Genomic DNA, 14,706 nt, shown 5'->3' with positions numbered 1-14,706 from the left:
GACTCTAAAATGTCTTATTAATGATTTATAATTTCACATATTTCTATATGTATATAAATATGTCTATGTGTATATACCCTTACATAGATGTGTATATACATGCACATGCATTTATACATATATTTATGCATCTATCTATATGCATTTATCTACTGAGAAAGAGAGATTGAGATAAAGAGAGTGAAAGGGAATTCCTTAGAGCAAGTCCTAAAAACTATTTTTAGTCAACTGTTTATGGATAATAACAGGAAGTATAAGTGCTCTAGACAAATTAAAATGCAAAGATTGTCCTACTGGATGAAAAACAAGGCCTAGTATATGCTGTCTACAAGATTTCCACTATAAAGACATATAAGTAAAAAGTAAAAGGATAGAGAAGATAAACCATGCAAGTACTAACAAAGAGAAAGCTGGAATGGCTACGTATTAACATCAAAGAAGACTTCAGAGAAAGGAATATTACCAGTGATAAAAAGGCACAGTGAAATTCACAGTGATAAAAGGATCAACTCATCAAATAGATATAAATATCCTAAATGTATATGCAGACAGTTATAAAGCTTCAAAATACATGATGCAAAACTGATAAAACAGAAAGGGAAATTAAAAAACTCACAAATGCAAATAGATATTTCCACATTCCTCCAAAGAAATTGATAGAAATTTATACAGAAAATCAGGTATTATTATATAGAGGACTTGGTAATCACCATGAACTAATTTGACTTAGTTTATTTATTTATAAAATTCCATTCAATCAACAATTGCAGAAGACGAATACTTTTCAAGTGTATATGAATAAATCTACAATGTACACAGGGATTTCTCATAGACACTGGCTAACTAATTTGAAATATTATATTTAAATTCAACAATTTTGAAAAGGAATAAAATTGGAGGACTTAAGCTTACAGAAAATAATTTATTTATTGTATTTCATGAAAATTAATATTTTCAGTCTGAAAGAAACCATTAAGAAAATTTAAATGCAAATGAAAGACTGTAAGAAAATATCTAGAATACAGAAAACTTACCCAGGTTTAAAGAAAGCTTACAAACTAATAAAAAGCCAAACCAGTAAAAATTACCAAATATTTATACACACACTTCAGAAAATAGAGACACAAAAATGTGCTCAATGTCCTAAGTCACTGGGGAAACAATAATTAAAATCCAAATGAGATACTTTAGAAAATATCCACACAAAAACTTGTGCACAAAAGGTTATAGGAGGTATATTCTTCATAGCCAACAATGGCCCAAGGATGGGGGTAAGGGAGGAACGTACCCAAATGTCTGCCAACAAATGAATAAATAAACAAATTGATGTGTGTTTATAGAATGCATACCACACAGCTGGGAGAGTAGCTGCTTGAATATGCATCTTACCCAGCTTCTGGCACCAGCAAGCCAGCCTAGTGAGAGAAACAGAGATATGCAAATCCTCTTGAAGCCTAAATTTGGGACCAGTATACTCTCATTTCTGCCTCATCCTCTTGACCAAATTAAGTCACATGGCCAAAAAGAGATTCAACAGGGTGTGAAAACAGACCCTATCTCTTCAATGGAAGGAACCACAAAGTCACCTGGCCAAGAATGTGAGTCAGAGATGTACAGGCATCAGGGACATTAATATAATAGACTAACAGATCTAGTAACTTTTCTGTTACTTTTGCTCATAAATTAGTTTGTTTCATTTTTATAGCTGAGTACATTATAGTGTTGACTTCCACTGTGACTAAAATCACCTTTTCTAACTATATTCACTAGATCTATTTTTAGTGGTCATCTAGAATGTTCTTGACTTTGCATGTCTATAGACAATTTTACTGATTTGAAATTTCTATTTGCACTAGCAATTTTGTTATAGACAATAATATTTTCTGTTAATAAGAAGAATCTTATCTCAGTTTTTCCAATTTCTGTATCTTCTTGTACTATTGCATTGTTTAGTTTTAAATACAGTGATAAATAACAGAAACACTTCCAAAACATGCCCTCTTCTCCATTTTAGCTTTTTTAAAGAATCCATTAAAATGTTAATATTGTTTTATTCAGTATTTAATCCCATTTACAAAAATATTTATCACTTTCTACATACATTATGATCTTGTATCTAATTACACATCTCTATATTCACTTTTTTCACCTTTAATAGTTTTTAGTGAAGGTCTGTTATAAATATATAGTCTTTTGTGTATTTGAAAACATTTTTATTTTTCTTTCACTCCTTAAATTACTGAAGCTGTATATCAAATTATTCCTTGACAGCTTCACTCCCACCCTACCTTTTAAAATATTGTACCACTGTTTGTTGGCCTCTATTACCGTTAATGAAAAGCCACTTTTCATAAGTCATATATATATATATATTGAATATGGAGCACTTCACAAATTTGCATGTCATCCTTGCACAGAGACATGCTAATCTTCACTGTATGGTTCCAATTTTAGTATATGTGCTGCTGAAGCAAGCAGTCATATATTTCTTTCATTGGAAAGCAACCTTATTTTTTTATAGGCTATAATGCAGTTTCCTTATTTTTGATGATATAACATTTCACTACACTGAGTGAATATTCACTTATGTCTTTTAATTAAATCAACTCCATATTCAAAGCACATTTTAAATCTAAAAAGTAATTACTATCTTCAAATCTGGAAAATTTATCTCAAGTATTGTTTATACACTTTCTTCTTTTGGCAATGTTTTCAATGGATTTTGGATTCTCAATCTGTCTGTGTCTATTAATTACTCTTTTTTTTCTTTTTCAGTTGTATTCTATGTTAATTTCTCCATTACATATTCTTAGTTCTTCATAAGCTGCCCTCTGACTGCATTTATTAAAGTATATTCACTTACTGCACTTTCCATTTAAATGACTGTATTTTTTGTATCTGAGATTTCTAATTGGTTATTTTGATAGACACCTGACTTTTCTTCATTTATGCCTGATTTTATTTCATAATCTTTTTTAAAGGAAATTTTACTTCTATTTGTCTCTCTTTCCATCCTCAAAACAATATCTTTAAGAGCTTTGCATGAAATAAATTTTGTATGTAAAACATAATTATTCAGATTGTTGATTTCATTAGCTGTCTTAAGAAGCAGGATTGTTTTTTTCTTCATGTAATTTTGCATTGCAAGCCTGTTTTTGGCAAAATATACATTTTTTTGTCACTCTCTTCCTTAATAATCAACTTTAGCTGTCCAAATATTTGGTGATTACCTGTTTCCAGGCCTCTAGTTTCAGGAGTCAGAATCAGCTCAAATAATTACACCTGGGTGTGATTGCCCCATTGGGATATAGCTCTTTTCTCTGCAGTGGTTAGGGCTAGTCACTGGAATTGAATAGAGGATAAATGCCATGCCCAATGGCTTTGTTTGATTGGTTTAGATTCCAGGCAGTGAATGCAGATATCTTCTCAGTGAATTCGCTCATGTGAGCAGATGCGATGAATTGTACCTCCCCACCCTCATCAGACACTATAACTGTCTGAATCTCTATAGAGTCTTGGCTATGATGACAAAAAAATAAGAGGGGCTGAAGCCTGGAGGTCTGGAGATACCTGTCTGAAGACACATACTAAGTACAAATGTGAGCATAGCCTCTTCTATTTGCTACATCCATATCAACGTCATCGGAAAAGTGGAGTAAGTTGGGAAAAGAAAAGGCATTTCTGGATTGTGCTGCAGTTACTACTGTCCTTATTTTCAAGTGACCATTGTGAGGGTGAGCGTGTGCAGGGGTCTGTGCAGGACACCCACACACAGCAGGATGAGTTACAGACACATGTCATCACAATGGAAAACAGATCTGATTATTCAGTTTGAATGACTGTGAGTATTTCATCATGTGAATTAACAGTAATGATCATTCCCAATGATGAACATTTCAACTGCTCCTATATTTTACTATGACAAAAATAAGTGTAATCAACATTGATAAATATTTTTAAACATTGGCTCCTTTTCCCTAGTGTAAATTAAGATAGGACAGTGAGTTAAAGATTAGGTATAATTATATTCATATGCATGTTGCTAAGCCACTTGGTCCATATTTTTATATATGTTTCTATGTAATGAACTTTCAAAGATAGGGTTAATTATCTTGTCAAGATACAATCTCATTATTTTATATTGTTTTGCAGAATAGTTACTAACTATGCTTTTGGAGAACATTTTATAAATATGAAAAATTTTCATTTTTTACTTTATTGAAACTTTTATAATGAAATGAACTTTGCTTTATTTAAGCTCACTAACAAAATTATAAGGCCATTTTGAGAAAATCACCGAAAAACTGGATTATAATATCAATATCTCTACTACAAACTGGGTTATAAACTAATAAAATGTAATGGACTTAATCTATGATTTGTCCTTTTTAATTTGAAGATGTATTATTTTCATTTGTCCCTTAGGCTTGGTACAGTCATCAGCGACATGACCATGGTATTGTGGTCTGCTGCTCTCTAGAGAGCTATAAAATGCTATTGTGGATATTATTAAATAAATATACCCTCCTGTATGCATAAACATACAAAATGAAAACATACATGCATTTTGCTGTGCATCTGACCCAGTCACCATCGCTGTGCCCGCTAGGACCGAAGCCCATGACGTCAGTGCTCTGGGCGGAGCCAGAGGGCCTGGGCGGCCCAGACTTCCCCAGGAGGGCGCCAGCCCGCTGGGTGACAGGCATGCACCCTCAGCCCCGTGGCTGAGTGAAATCCCAAATGAAGAAAGCTTCAGAATTGAGGCAGGAAGTCTAACTTCATTCCACAACAGTTAGTAGTTAATGCCATTCAGTCTGCAAGTGTGGTAATAATAATTTATTCACACAGTTTATTTTATGCATTTCTAAAATTCATATCTTTTCTAGGTCTAACTTTCATGGAGTATATAGGACAGTTATCATTACTCTCACTTTATCATGTGCTGGCAATAATTTCCCACATTTATGACTTATTCCTCTCGGACTCCTTTGTCAAATTCTCTCCTTCTTTGCTGCCCCACCTTTCTCGTAAATATTCCCATCTACAAGAAATCCATTCAGCCGACACTGACTGGTACTGAGGTTCTATAAAATTATGAGACATGACCCCACAGAATAGAAGCTGACGTGTGATAAGGAGATTGGTGATCAAGCAAAATGACAGAAGTGTGTGGAGGCTGCTTTTAAAAACAGTGATGCTTATCCACGGGTAGTGGGGGAGTTAGGACTTACTTTTTGGAGACATAACAACTGACCCAAATCTTTCAAAAGTGAAATGGAGTTTATCAGTCAACATATGGAAGGTTTTCAAGACAGAACAAGCAGTAGGTGCGAAGGCATGAAAATGTGAAAGAGTAAGTTGCAGGAGGAGTCCAGGTTTCTGACAGTAAGTGCACATGTCACTTTTTGAGCCTGAAAGAGACTCAAAACAAGGCCAGTGTGTCGGGTGGTTGTAGGCCTTGAGGGGTGTGTTTGACAGGAAGGCTTTCAGGCTGCAAATGCTATTGTTATTTGTATTTTAAACAGGTCATATGTGGTCAGTAGTTACTACGGATAATAAATTGGAGCATAAAAACTTAATGTAGATGAATTACGATAATCAGATGACTATAGAAGCTAAACTTAAATGTCTTAAGAATCTCAACAAGGGCTGTGACAGTAGAGCCGAACGCAAGGGGTGAATGTGAGAAATATTATGGAACGTAAGTGAAAAAGACTCAGTTAGATGATGTTACATAAAGATAACCGGAAGAGGTTATGGTGAGGGAGCTATAAACAAGCTGAAAATGAAACGCGGAACGTCCGTGGTCCTCTCACTTCCAGCAGCACTGCCGCAGAGCCAGCCCGCTTCCCCAAGTCCTTTTCCACAGCGCGCTCCTCCTCAAACACTGGCCTGTAAATGAAGCTGCAAACTGGACGTTTAGGGATTCCAGGGGCACCCAACCGCCAAATACCCAATATCCCCTCCAAATGTTCTTCCTTCTGGCTGGTGCGCCTGCATCTTCTCAATATAAACAGTAAAATCCTAGGTCTGTTCATTGTTTTTAACTCTAAGAGATGAGAGAGTGAAAATAATCTAGAGGCCCAAGATTTTAACTTTCATCAAGCACCAACATCATAGACTCTACCTCTTAATATGTCTTAACTCTAACCTCACACATTCATTTCTCTGTGAGAGGCTCGGTTCAAACTACTCAGACCATTATAACTGTCTCTTAATATGTCTGCCTGCCTACATTTCATCCCTTCTATGAAATCCTCCAAACTGTTGCTGGAGTGATTTTTCTGTTTAGCTATGACTTTTCACACTTGTGTTAAAACCCTTGAATCTCGTCCTAACACTCCCCTACCTAAAATACTACGTTCACACCCCAAAATCTAACGGAAACCATCTGAACTCTCTAAAATGGTATGTAAGGCCTTTGGTAACCTAGGCCTCATGTATTCTGGAAGCCGAAACAGGCAACTGCAGCACAGGATCCAAAACACATTCTGGCCCCTCACCTCTGCCACGCCATAGACCAGCTGTACCGCGGACAGCTGCTCGTTTTGTCACTGAAGTCTTCCCCACTTCTTGCAACTTTCTGATAACCTCCCAATGCCTTCTTTACACATTTAGCTGAAATGTTCCTTTTCTGTGACACGCTCTCATATTTTCACTTGTCTCTAACAACACTGAACGCATTCGACCTTGTGTAGCATTGCCCCCCTCACACCCCCATAGCACAGCACTCCCCAGAGGGCCTGTGATGGTCCATGGGCACACGCAGCACACCGCTGAGACACTGCGCGTGTTGTTCCAGACCACTGCGATAAAGCAAATATTGCAATAACAAAGCAAGTCAAATGGATTTTTTGGTTTCCCAGTACATATGAAAGTTGTGTTCACACTATACTGTAGTCTATTAGGTATGCAATAGAATTAGGTCTAAACAAACTATGTGCATACCTTAATTTTAAAATATTTTATTGCTAAAATACACTAACCATCTTCTGAGCTTTCAGTGAGTCAATCTTCTTGCTGGTGCAGAGTCCTGGCCTCAATGTTGATGGCTGCTGACTGATCAGTTACTGAAGGTTGGGGAGGCTGTGGCAATTACCTAAGAGAAGACAACAATGAAGTTTGCCACATCGATGGACTCTTCCTTTCACAGACAATTTCTCTACAGCAGGCCAAGCTGTTTGATAACATTTTACCCACAGTACAACTTCTTTCAAAACTGGAGTCAATCCTTTCTGCCAACTGCCTTATCAGATATAAGTTTGATCAAAGATCAACTGCCACTGTTTTATCAAATGTAAGTTTATGTCATATTCTAAATCCCTTGTTGCCATTTCAACAATCTTTACAGCATCTTCCCAGGAGTAGCTTCCATCTTAAGCAACTACTTTCTTTCCCCACCAGTAAGAAGCAGCTCCTTATCCCCTGGACTTTCATCATGAGAGATAAAACTCACTTAGCAATACAGTCTCATCTTCAGTCTCCACTCCTGGTTCTCCCGCCACTTCCACTGTTACCAACTGCAAGCTCCTGCCACTCGCCCTGCAACATGCCAGTAAGTCGAGAGGCAAGGTCTTGGGGCAAGGAAAGTGACTTTATTCAGAAAACCAGCAGAACAAGAAGATGGCAGACTAATGTCCTAAAGCACCATCTTAACTTAGGGTTGATTTCAAACTTCTTTCATATCAGGGAAGGGGGAACAGGAAGGGGTGGAAGTCAGGAGGTGATGATCAACCTCAGACATCAGGACATCAGCAAGAGTCTGACGGGGGCTGTGAAACTCCATGTCCTCGGTTAGTTGACTCCAGTCCCTTGGTTGATGTCGGTCTGTCCACGATGTTCCTGTAAATCTTTGATAATCCAGTTGCCATTTCTGGGCATACCTCTTCCTCACCTTGGTGAGGCAGGGTTCTGGGAAGGGGCTGGTTGCGTCAGTCTTAAGTCAGGAGCAAAGCTCCTTTTGATGATTAACAAGCCTCCAGGGTCAATTAAACAGTTAATAAGGTAAAATTAACAGTTGTTAATTCTCTTTGATGACTAACAAATGCAGGCCTGCAGGACTGAGCAGGAGCTATTGACTCAAAAATTCAGACAGCAAAGGAGACAGAGACAATATAAAGCAGGGATGCCAACTTCCTCACTGTTACACCACCACAACCCCAGTTACTTCTTCCTTCAAAATCTTAAGACCTTAGTTCTTGAAAAATGCAACATCTGTGACATGCAATAAAATAAGGTGTGCCTACATGTATGTGTGTAAATGTATATTTTATATATATATATATATCTTTACGTGTTTTCTGGTTCTAAACACTAAGATTTTCAGGGTTGTCAGTTTTCAGCAAATGCCTCTTCTATTTCCCTTTATCTGTTTTATATCCTACAAATCCTACTGTGGTAAAGAAATCAAAAAAATAGTAATTAAGTTTGTGCTGATAAGCTCTTTGAATAGTGAGCTATGAGTTTGCCTATCATCTGAAATAAATATAATTTCCATGACTGCAGGGTAGCCATAAAACCTATATTAATAGTCCTTGTAGAAACACCGTTATTGATAGTTTGGGCTATGCAGATGTCTAAGACTGTTTATATTAAATTTTTTGATATGTAATGTCACCTTGTGTTATATTTTATCTGTTTCAGCAATAACAATTATATCCACCAATATCAGCACTTTGGTTGAATAATTTAGGTCTCAGTTTACCCTATTTTGTTTCTGAAATGCTGTCCCAAGTCATTATTCTCTCCTTGTGGCAGCATAGCAAGCTCATTTCTCTCCACTTACGGTACCTCTAACCAGACATTTGCAAGATTTATTGCTCATTTCCTTCCTATTACCATTTGCTTTGTATTTTTTTAAATTTCCATTTATTTTTGTATGACCTTTCTCATTTGATGTGCAATGTTAGAATTTTGAGTTTTTAAATCTCCTCAATGAGCTAATCCCATCTTAAACTAAGAGTCTATCCTTATGTTTTTGAAATCCTCATGCAATGAGGAAACCACATGAATTATTTTATCAATCCTGATTATCTTCTTTTTCTCAGCAATTTCATATTTTTCACTTGTTATAAAAAAATGAGAATAGCACTCATATTTTTCTCTTGATGCTGTAAACCAAGCAATTTCTCCGTATTCTGCTACCAATGTCTGCCCCACCTTATTTTTCTTCTCAGTTTTCAGAGTTCTTATCACCTTTTCCAGCACATTGTTTTCAATTCATTTCATTGAATGCCAGGGGAAGAGGGAGGTAAAGTTCAAGGAAAAATGATCCAAACTGCCCAGGGAGGGGTCCCACGTGAAGATAACAAAGGCTTTACAGGGAGATAACTTCCTTGTCTATCAGGACCGGATCAGACTGGTCCCAACTCAGTCCCAACGTGGGCGCAATAGGACAAAACTAAGGACTGCCCAACACACGCCTCTTCGTGGAAAGGACATGCGCACTGAGAGGGATGGCGGTACAGGTGGACCCGTCAATCAAATAGCCCCACCTTGTCAAAGAGAGGCCTGCGAGCCAGAATGCAGGACACAGGCCTCCCGCCTAACTGATGGGGGCCTTTGTCTACCTTGACCCTGGCCCTCTCCTCCCTTAGAGAGTATGCAAATAAAGCTGTCACTCTGCTTCACTGTTGTGTCTCTGCCCTTCAATTCTTCCTTGTGGCGGGATAAGGACTGATGAGCTCAACTCGTCACATTATTTTATTTAGTATTCACAAACATCACTTTATTCTATCCAATTCTTTAAACTTCTAAATAGAATTTCCCTTAATCAGAAATGATGCCACTTATCTCATGTTGCTCTAAACTGTACAGACTAGAAATAAGTATGAAATATGGACGCTAAGCTTTTAGTAATTGTAACAGATGTTTTGGAGGGGAAGAATGATAGAGGTGGTACCCAGTGAATAACTGCCCATGAACTAATTCATGGGGTGCATTTCCTTGGCCTATACTTGGGCCTCAGTCTTACAGGACATATATTAGGTGGATCAGCCCCAGGGGAGCTAAATGAGTCTAGTTAAATTGAAGACATTTATTAATCAGAATCTGAAATTATTAATCTGTAAGAAGAGATGTCACCATCAAATGAGTCAGATAGTCATATCAGTAAAGCCATTTTCATTGTCATATTTAAGAAAACTACGAAAAGCCAAATAATTCGATTATTTAATAAGCCAAAAATTGGCTAAGAGAATTAGCCTAATAAATAATGTAAAGTTAATGTTTAATGACCTTACAGTCTGATAGTCTGATTCCTCTACATGCACTTGAGTAATATATTATTGAAAATATGAGATTGGAAATTTTTATCAGTATTTCAATGTAGTCTTACTCCTGGAAAATAAGGGGAAAGAATTTGAGAAAATACCACCACTACCATAACCAACTCTCCATCTATCTTAACCTGGTTTCTTTGCGTCTTGTTTTGTTCTAATTTATTTTACTTTAATGGACACCTTTACTTACTAGCACAAAAAAACTTTTAGCATGATAATAACAAATTTCTTTGAGTTTGTGAAATGAAAGTTATTTTTGTATAAAGTGGTGTATTCTCCCCTGCTTGTTAACATGGTTCCTCTCCCTCACTCTGTCTTTCTCTGTCTCTTCTTCTCTCTCCTCATTCTCTTTAAAGTCTGATCCATTGTATAATTTAACTCTCAGATATTTGGGGTGTCTTGCCTGCATCAATTCCCTAAAAACAATGGAAATAGTAATAAGGCAAGATAACTGTTAAAAATGACACTCTTGTATATGCCTGGATGTCGTTTAATGACAGAACTAGAAAAACGCTGCTGCCCAAGGCTATTTGCTAGCTGGGAGTTTTCTCCATAGGCCTTTCCACCACCATGAAACGGGCCTTTACATCAACTCATGCTCTTTTTTAGGAGCTGCATAAAAATGTCACATCCATGTAAAGGGCAAACATTTTTCAACTTGTTTTCCTCCTAACTCTGACTAAAGAAAATTTTTAAATGATTAAATGAGAAAAGTACTTTCTGTATTTGTTTATGTATTTCTGTATTTGATTAAATATATTTTGGGAGGTAGAATAATTAAACTGTATAAAATCTCCTCAGATGACCCAAATTAAATATTTTTAAATGAACAATATAATTGGTATTAAAATATTTGGAAATTAGTAGAAATCCTTAATTATACTTTCTGATATATGTGTCAGTCTTCATTCTCAATGTTTCCCCAGGTATTACCGAAGTGAAAAGACGTATCTTATGCCTGATAGATGAATACACATGTACACACACATGAAAAGTCACAGATACCCACAAAACCTGCATAGATTTTCTACCTAAGGAAGGCTTAAATTGTGTGGGGTTTGCGGGGGTTGGAAATAGCTGTTTGAGTGGGATCAGTAACAGCCAATGTTCGCTGCCACTTGCAGTGCTAGAGAGCAGTACTGTCACTAGAGGGCAGTGCTTGACAAGCCATGAAGGAAAGTAACCAGTTCCTAGCGGACAGAAAACATTTTGCCAACAGTACTGCTGCGACTATTGTCAGTACACAACTTGAGCACCACCTCTGATCTTAATTTTCTCCTTGTAAAGTTTTGTAAGTTTTGTTTGAGGCCCATATCACCCAGAGATCCACAGATGTGGTCCTCATCAAACCTCTGTGAGATTATCAAGCCGGTACGTTTTGTGTAAGCAGCCTTATTCATCCTGAAGCTCCAGTTTTCCCTGACTTGGTTCTCCTTGCCTTTGACATTCAGTTAGGTTCAATCAAGAAATAATGCCTCGGGTTGTCGCCCCTCACCTTACACTTTGGGTGTCCTTATAGATATGTGAACGGGACGCGGTCCTCCAGAGCCTGTGCAACAGTGCGCCTTCCTCTGCCTACCAGCCACACAGGACCTTCTGTGATTGGCCCACAAATCCTTATGTCCTATTATTGTCATTTCTTCCATCTAAATTTTCTAATCTTGCACTTTATTTATTGCTAGGAAACTGGTATACTTACATATGATTTGAACAATGAGGCTAAAATGAAAATAAGCTAATATCTGATACTGCGTAAAATGCATTTTCATGTTAGAATTCATTCCTGAAGATAGCTAATAATAATGTTTATTTAATATTTGCATTTGCATTTCACTTGATGATTTCTCATTAGTTAAGATGTATAAATGTTTTCTATATGGCTGGCACTGAAAGTGTAACAAGGTAATCCTGAATTTAATCCTATGATATGGATACTACAATTATTTCCAATTTTTAGCTTAAATTGGGGCCAAGGATATACTTTTAACTATTAGATGGTTAGGAAACATGAAGCTCTAGGCTGTGGCTTATTTGAGATTACTGTGCAAGTAAGTGGAAGAGCTAGTTCTCCCGACGCTAGAACTGACAATACCTACTTCTCAGCTTTTCTATAAACACTAAATTAAGAAACCTAAACTAAAGCCCTTGGTGACCTCTGAAGTGCTGGGCAGATATTGATAGGTTTATTAATATTTAAACATAAACCCCTACCTTTATGTTCCCATGCTCATTAGATCAATTAATTTATCAAATATGTAACACACTGCTAGGACCTGAGGGCCTAAAAATGAATAAGGCTTGACTCTTTTTTAAAGAGTGTTAATGACACATGGTAACTGAATGTTGAGGTTGTCTTTGTATGTGTGTGATAATATTAACAAGAGATTCATAGAATGACAGTTACACACATCAAATATGCTATTTACTCTGTGCTGATTAAAAGACAGAATTGTACTGGACACTGACATGCTGCTTTCTAGCTAGCAGTCAAAAACCTTCACAAAACAGAAGTTTGCTTCCTTTGATAGAGAATAAGGGCTATTCTGGTAGGTATTCCTGGCCATGGATGTGAACAGTGGCCATAAGTGGTGATGCATCTAATCCAAGGCATATTTGCAACCAGACTGAGCTCTCTGAACTTTCTTACGACCAGCATCAGATTGAGGACACAGCTTAGCATGTCCCTGTTTACCAGCTTACTGAGGCAGCAGTGAGAGCAAGTGGAGGTCATTGGAGGTCACACTCCTATTGGTTTGGGTTTGGGATTATAAGCAACCCTCACTGCTTGGGATCTAGACTAACCTGTGAGCCACCCAGAAAGACGTAGCACTTTCAGGTCCCCATAGCAGGTGATCACAGAAGATTCTTGGATTCAAGACTGGAAATGAAGTTGGGAGAGGCAGAGAGTCCACTTCCTGGACTGCCAGTGAGTGAGGTACCGTATCCTCATATGTGCCTTGCTGCTGAATCCTGAATGTTTCTTCAAAACCAGAAAACAATGTTAATACCCTGCTAATGAAGCCAAATATGAGTAGGCTTTTTCTACACCAAGATAAGCCATCAACCTCAACTATGGTTTTAAGTTATTTAAAATATAAATATATATTTTTTTTATTATTTTCTTACTTGTTTGAGACCTCTATTTTATATCCCTGGAAGAATCAGATGAAGTAAGTAGATGCCAATAAATATCTGCTGAATTGCAAAGTAACACTTTGTTCTAAATATTGATATTAGGGAATTGAAACTTAGAGATAACAAAGATTCAGTTTTAATGTGAATGATAATTCATTCAGGTCAAGCTAAGAAGGAAGAAGTAGACTGGGGCATTTGTTGACATTTTGTTTAAGGTGAATTTGTATGATTTGTCCATCAGCAAAGAAAATTACACAATTACACAATTCTTAAGTTTTATTACTTTTCTCAGCAGAAAACTTGGGATTTTTTCCCAGCTCTATTGAGGTATACTTGATATACAAAAAAATTCATGTAATTAGTGTATAAATTTGGTGAGTTTGGACTTACGTATACATTAATGTTACTATCACCACACAGATAACAAAAATATCCATCACGTCCAAAAACTTAGGGCTTAGATTCAAATATATTATTTTAATGCTTAGACAATCTTTGGTTTGTCTTTTTGAAAGCAGGTGTTCTCTTGATTTCTGAAAATTGCCTCAGTTCATCACAGGTCAAGAAACAGGAGGCATCTCTAGGAGATGGTATCTCATATGGCCCCTCTTAACTGTAATTCTAAAAAATGACCACAAGAGGGAGCCTGGGTTCCACGCTGGAATACTCAGTGGCGATGGCCGCCTCAGAGGACAAACTGCAGGATACGTGTTATGAACCATCCATTCATGTCCTGATAGGCTCGTTTTAAAGTATTAAAATATGTGCTTAGTGAGTGCAAAGTGGATTTCCATACTAAATCTCCAGACGGCAGGATCCTTGTCTCTCTCCAATCTGAGATAGCAGCTCTTCTATCTCCTCATGAGAGGACTTATTATGCAGGATTTATTTTTATGAATACCCCCAAATCAAGAATTTGAAATGGTTTTTATATAAATTAATAGCATCCCAGAATAAAACTCAAGAATATTTATGAGAACACAAAATTAGCACCCCACAAGATAAACTTCACAAATTCTATTATCTAATTACAACCAAACATTTAAAGAAAATAAACCCATAGTGAGAAAAATCAATCAAAAGGAAAAAGCCTAGAAATGACACAGATGACAGAATCATCAACAATGCTGTTTTAAAAGATAAAAAAGCTATACTCCGTATGTTTAAGAGCCAGAGGAAGGATTGAGTATGGGGAGTATAAAAAACACTGCAACATGAGATAAAAATGATTAAAGGCAGGTATGTTACTGCAGAAGAAAAAATTAGTGAACCAGAAAGGAGAACAAGAGAA

The 14,706-nt window shown here is 36.9% G+C and overlaps 1 non-coding gene across 1 annotated transcript; it reads right to left on the bottom strand.

Annotated features, from left to right (window-relative positions):
* Nucleotides 1-2,372: 2,372 nt before the first annotated feature.
* On the bottom strand, nt 2,373-2,474 carry LOC118925693 (U6 spliceosomal RNA). The gene has a single exon (XR_005030157.1). It is a non-coding gene; the product is annotated as a U6 spliceosomal RNA (small nuclear RNA).
* Nucleotides 2,475-14,706: the final 12,232 nt, after the last annotated feature.

This window comes from Manis pentadactyla, chromosome 5 (genome assembly GCF_030020395.1).
Source record: "Manis pentadactyla isolate mManPen7 chromosome 5, mManPen7.hap1, whole genome shotgun sequence".
NCBI classification, from domain to species: Eukaryota; Metazoa; Chordata; class Mammalia; order Pholidota; family Manidae; genus Manis; species Manis pentadactyla.
This window is presented reverse-complemented; position numbering and strand designations above follow the sequence as displayed.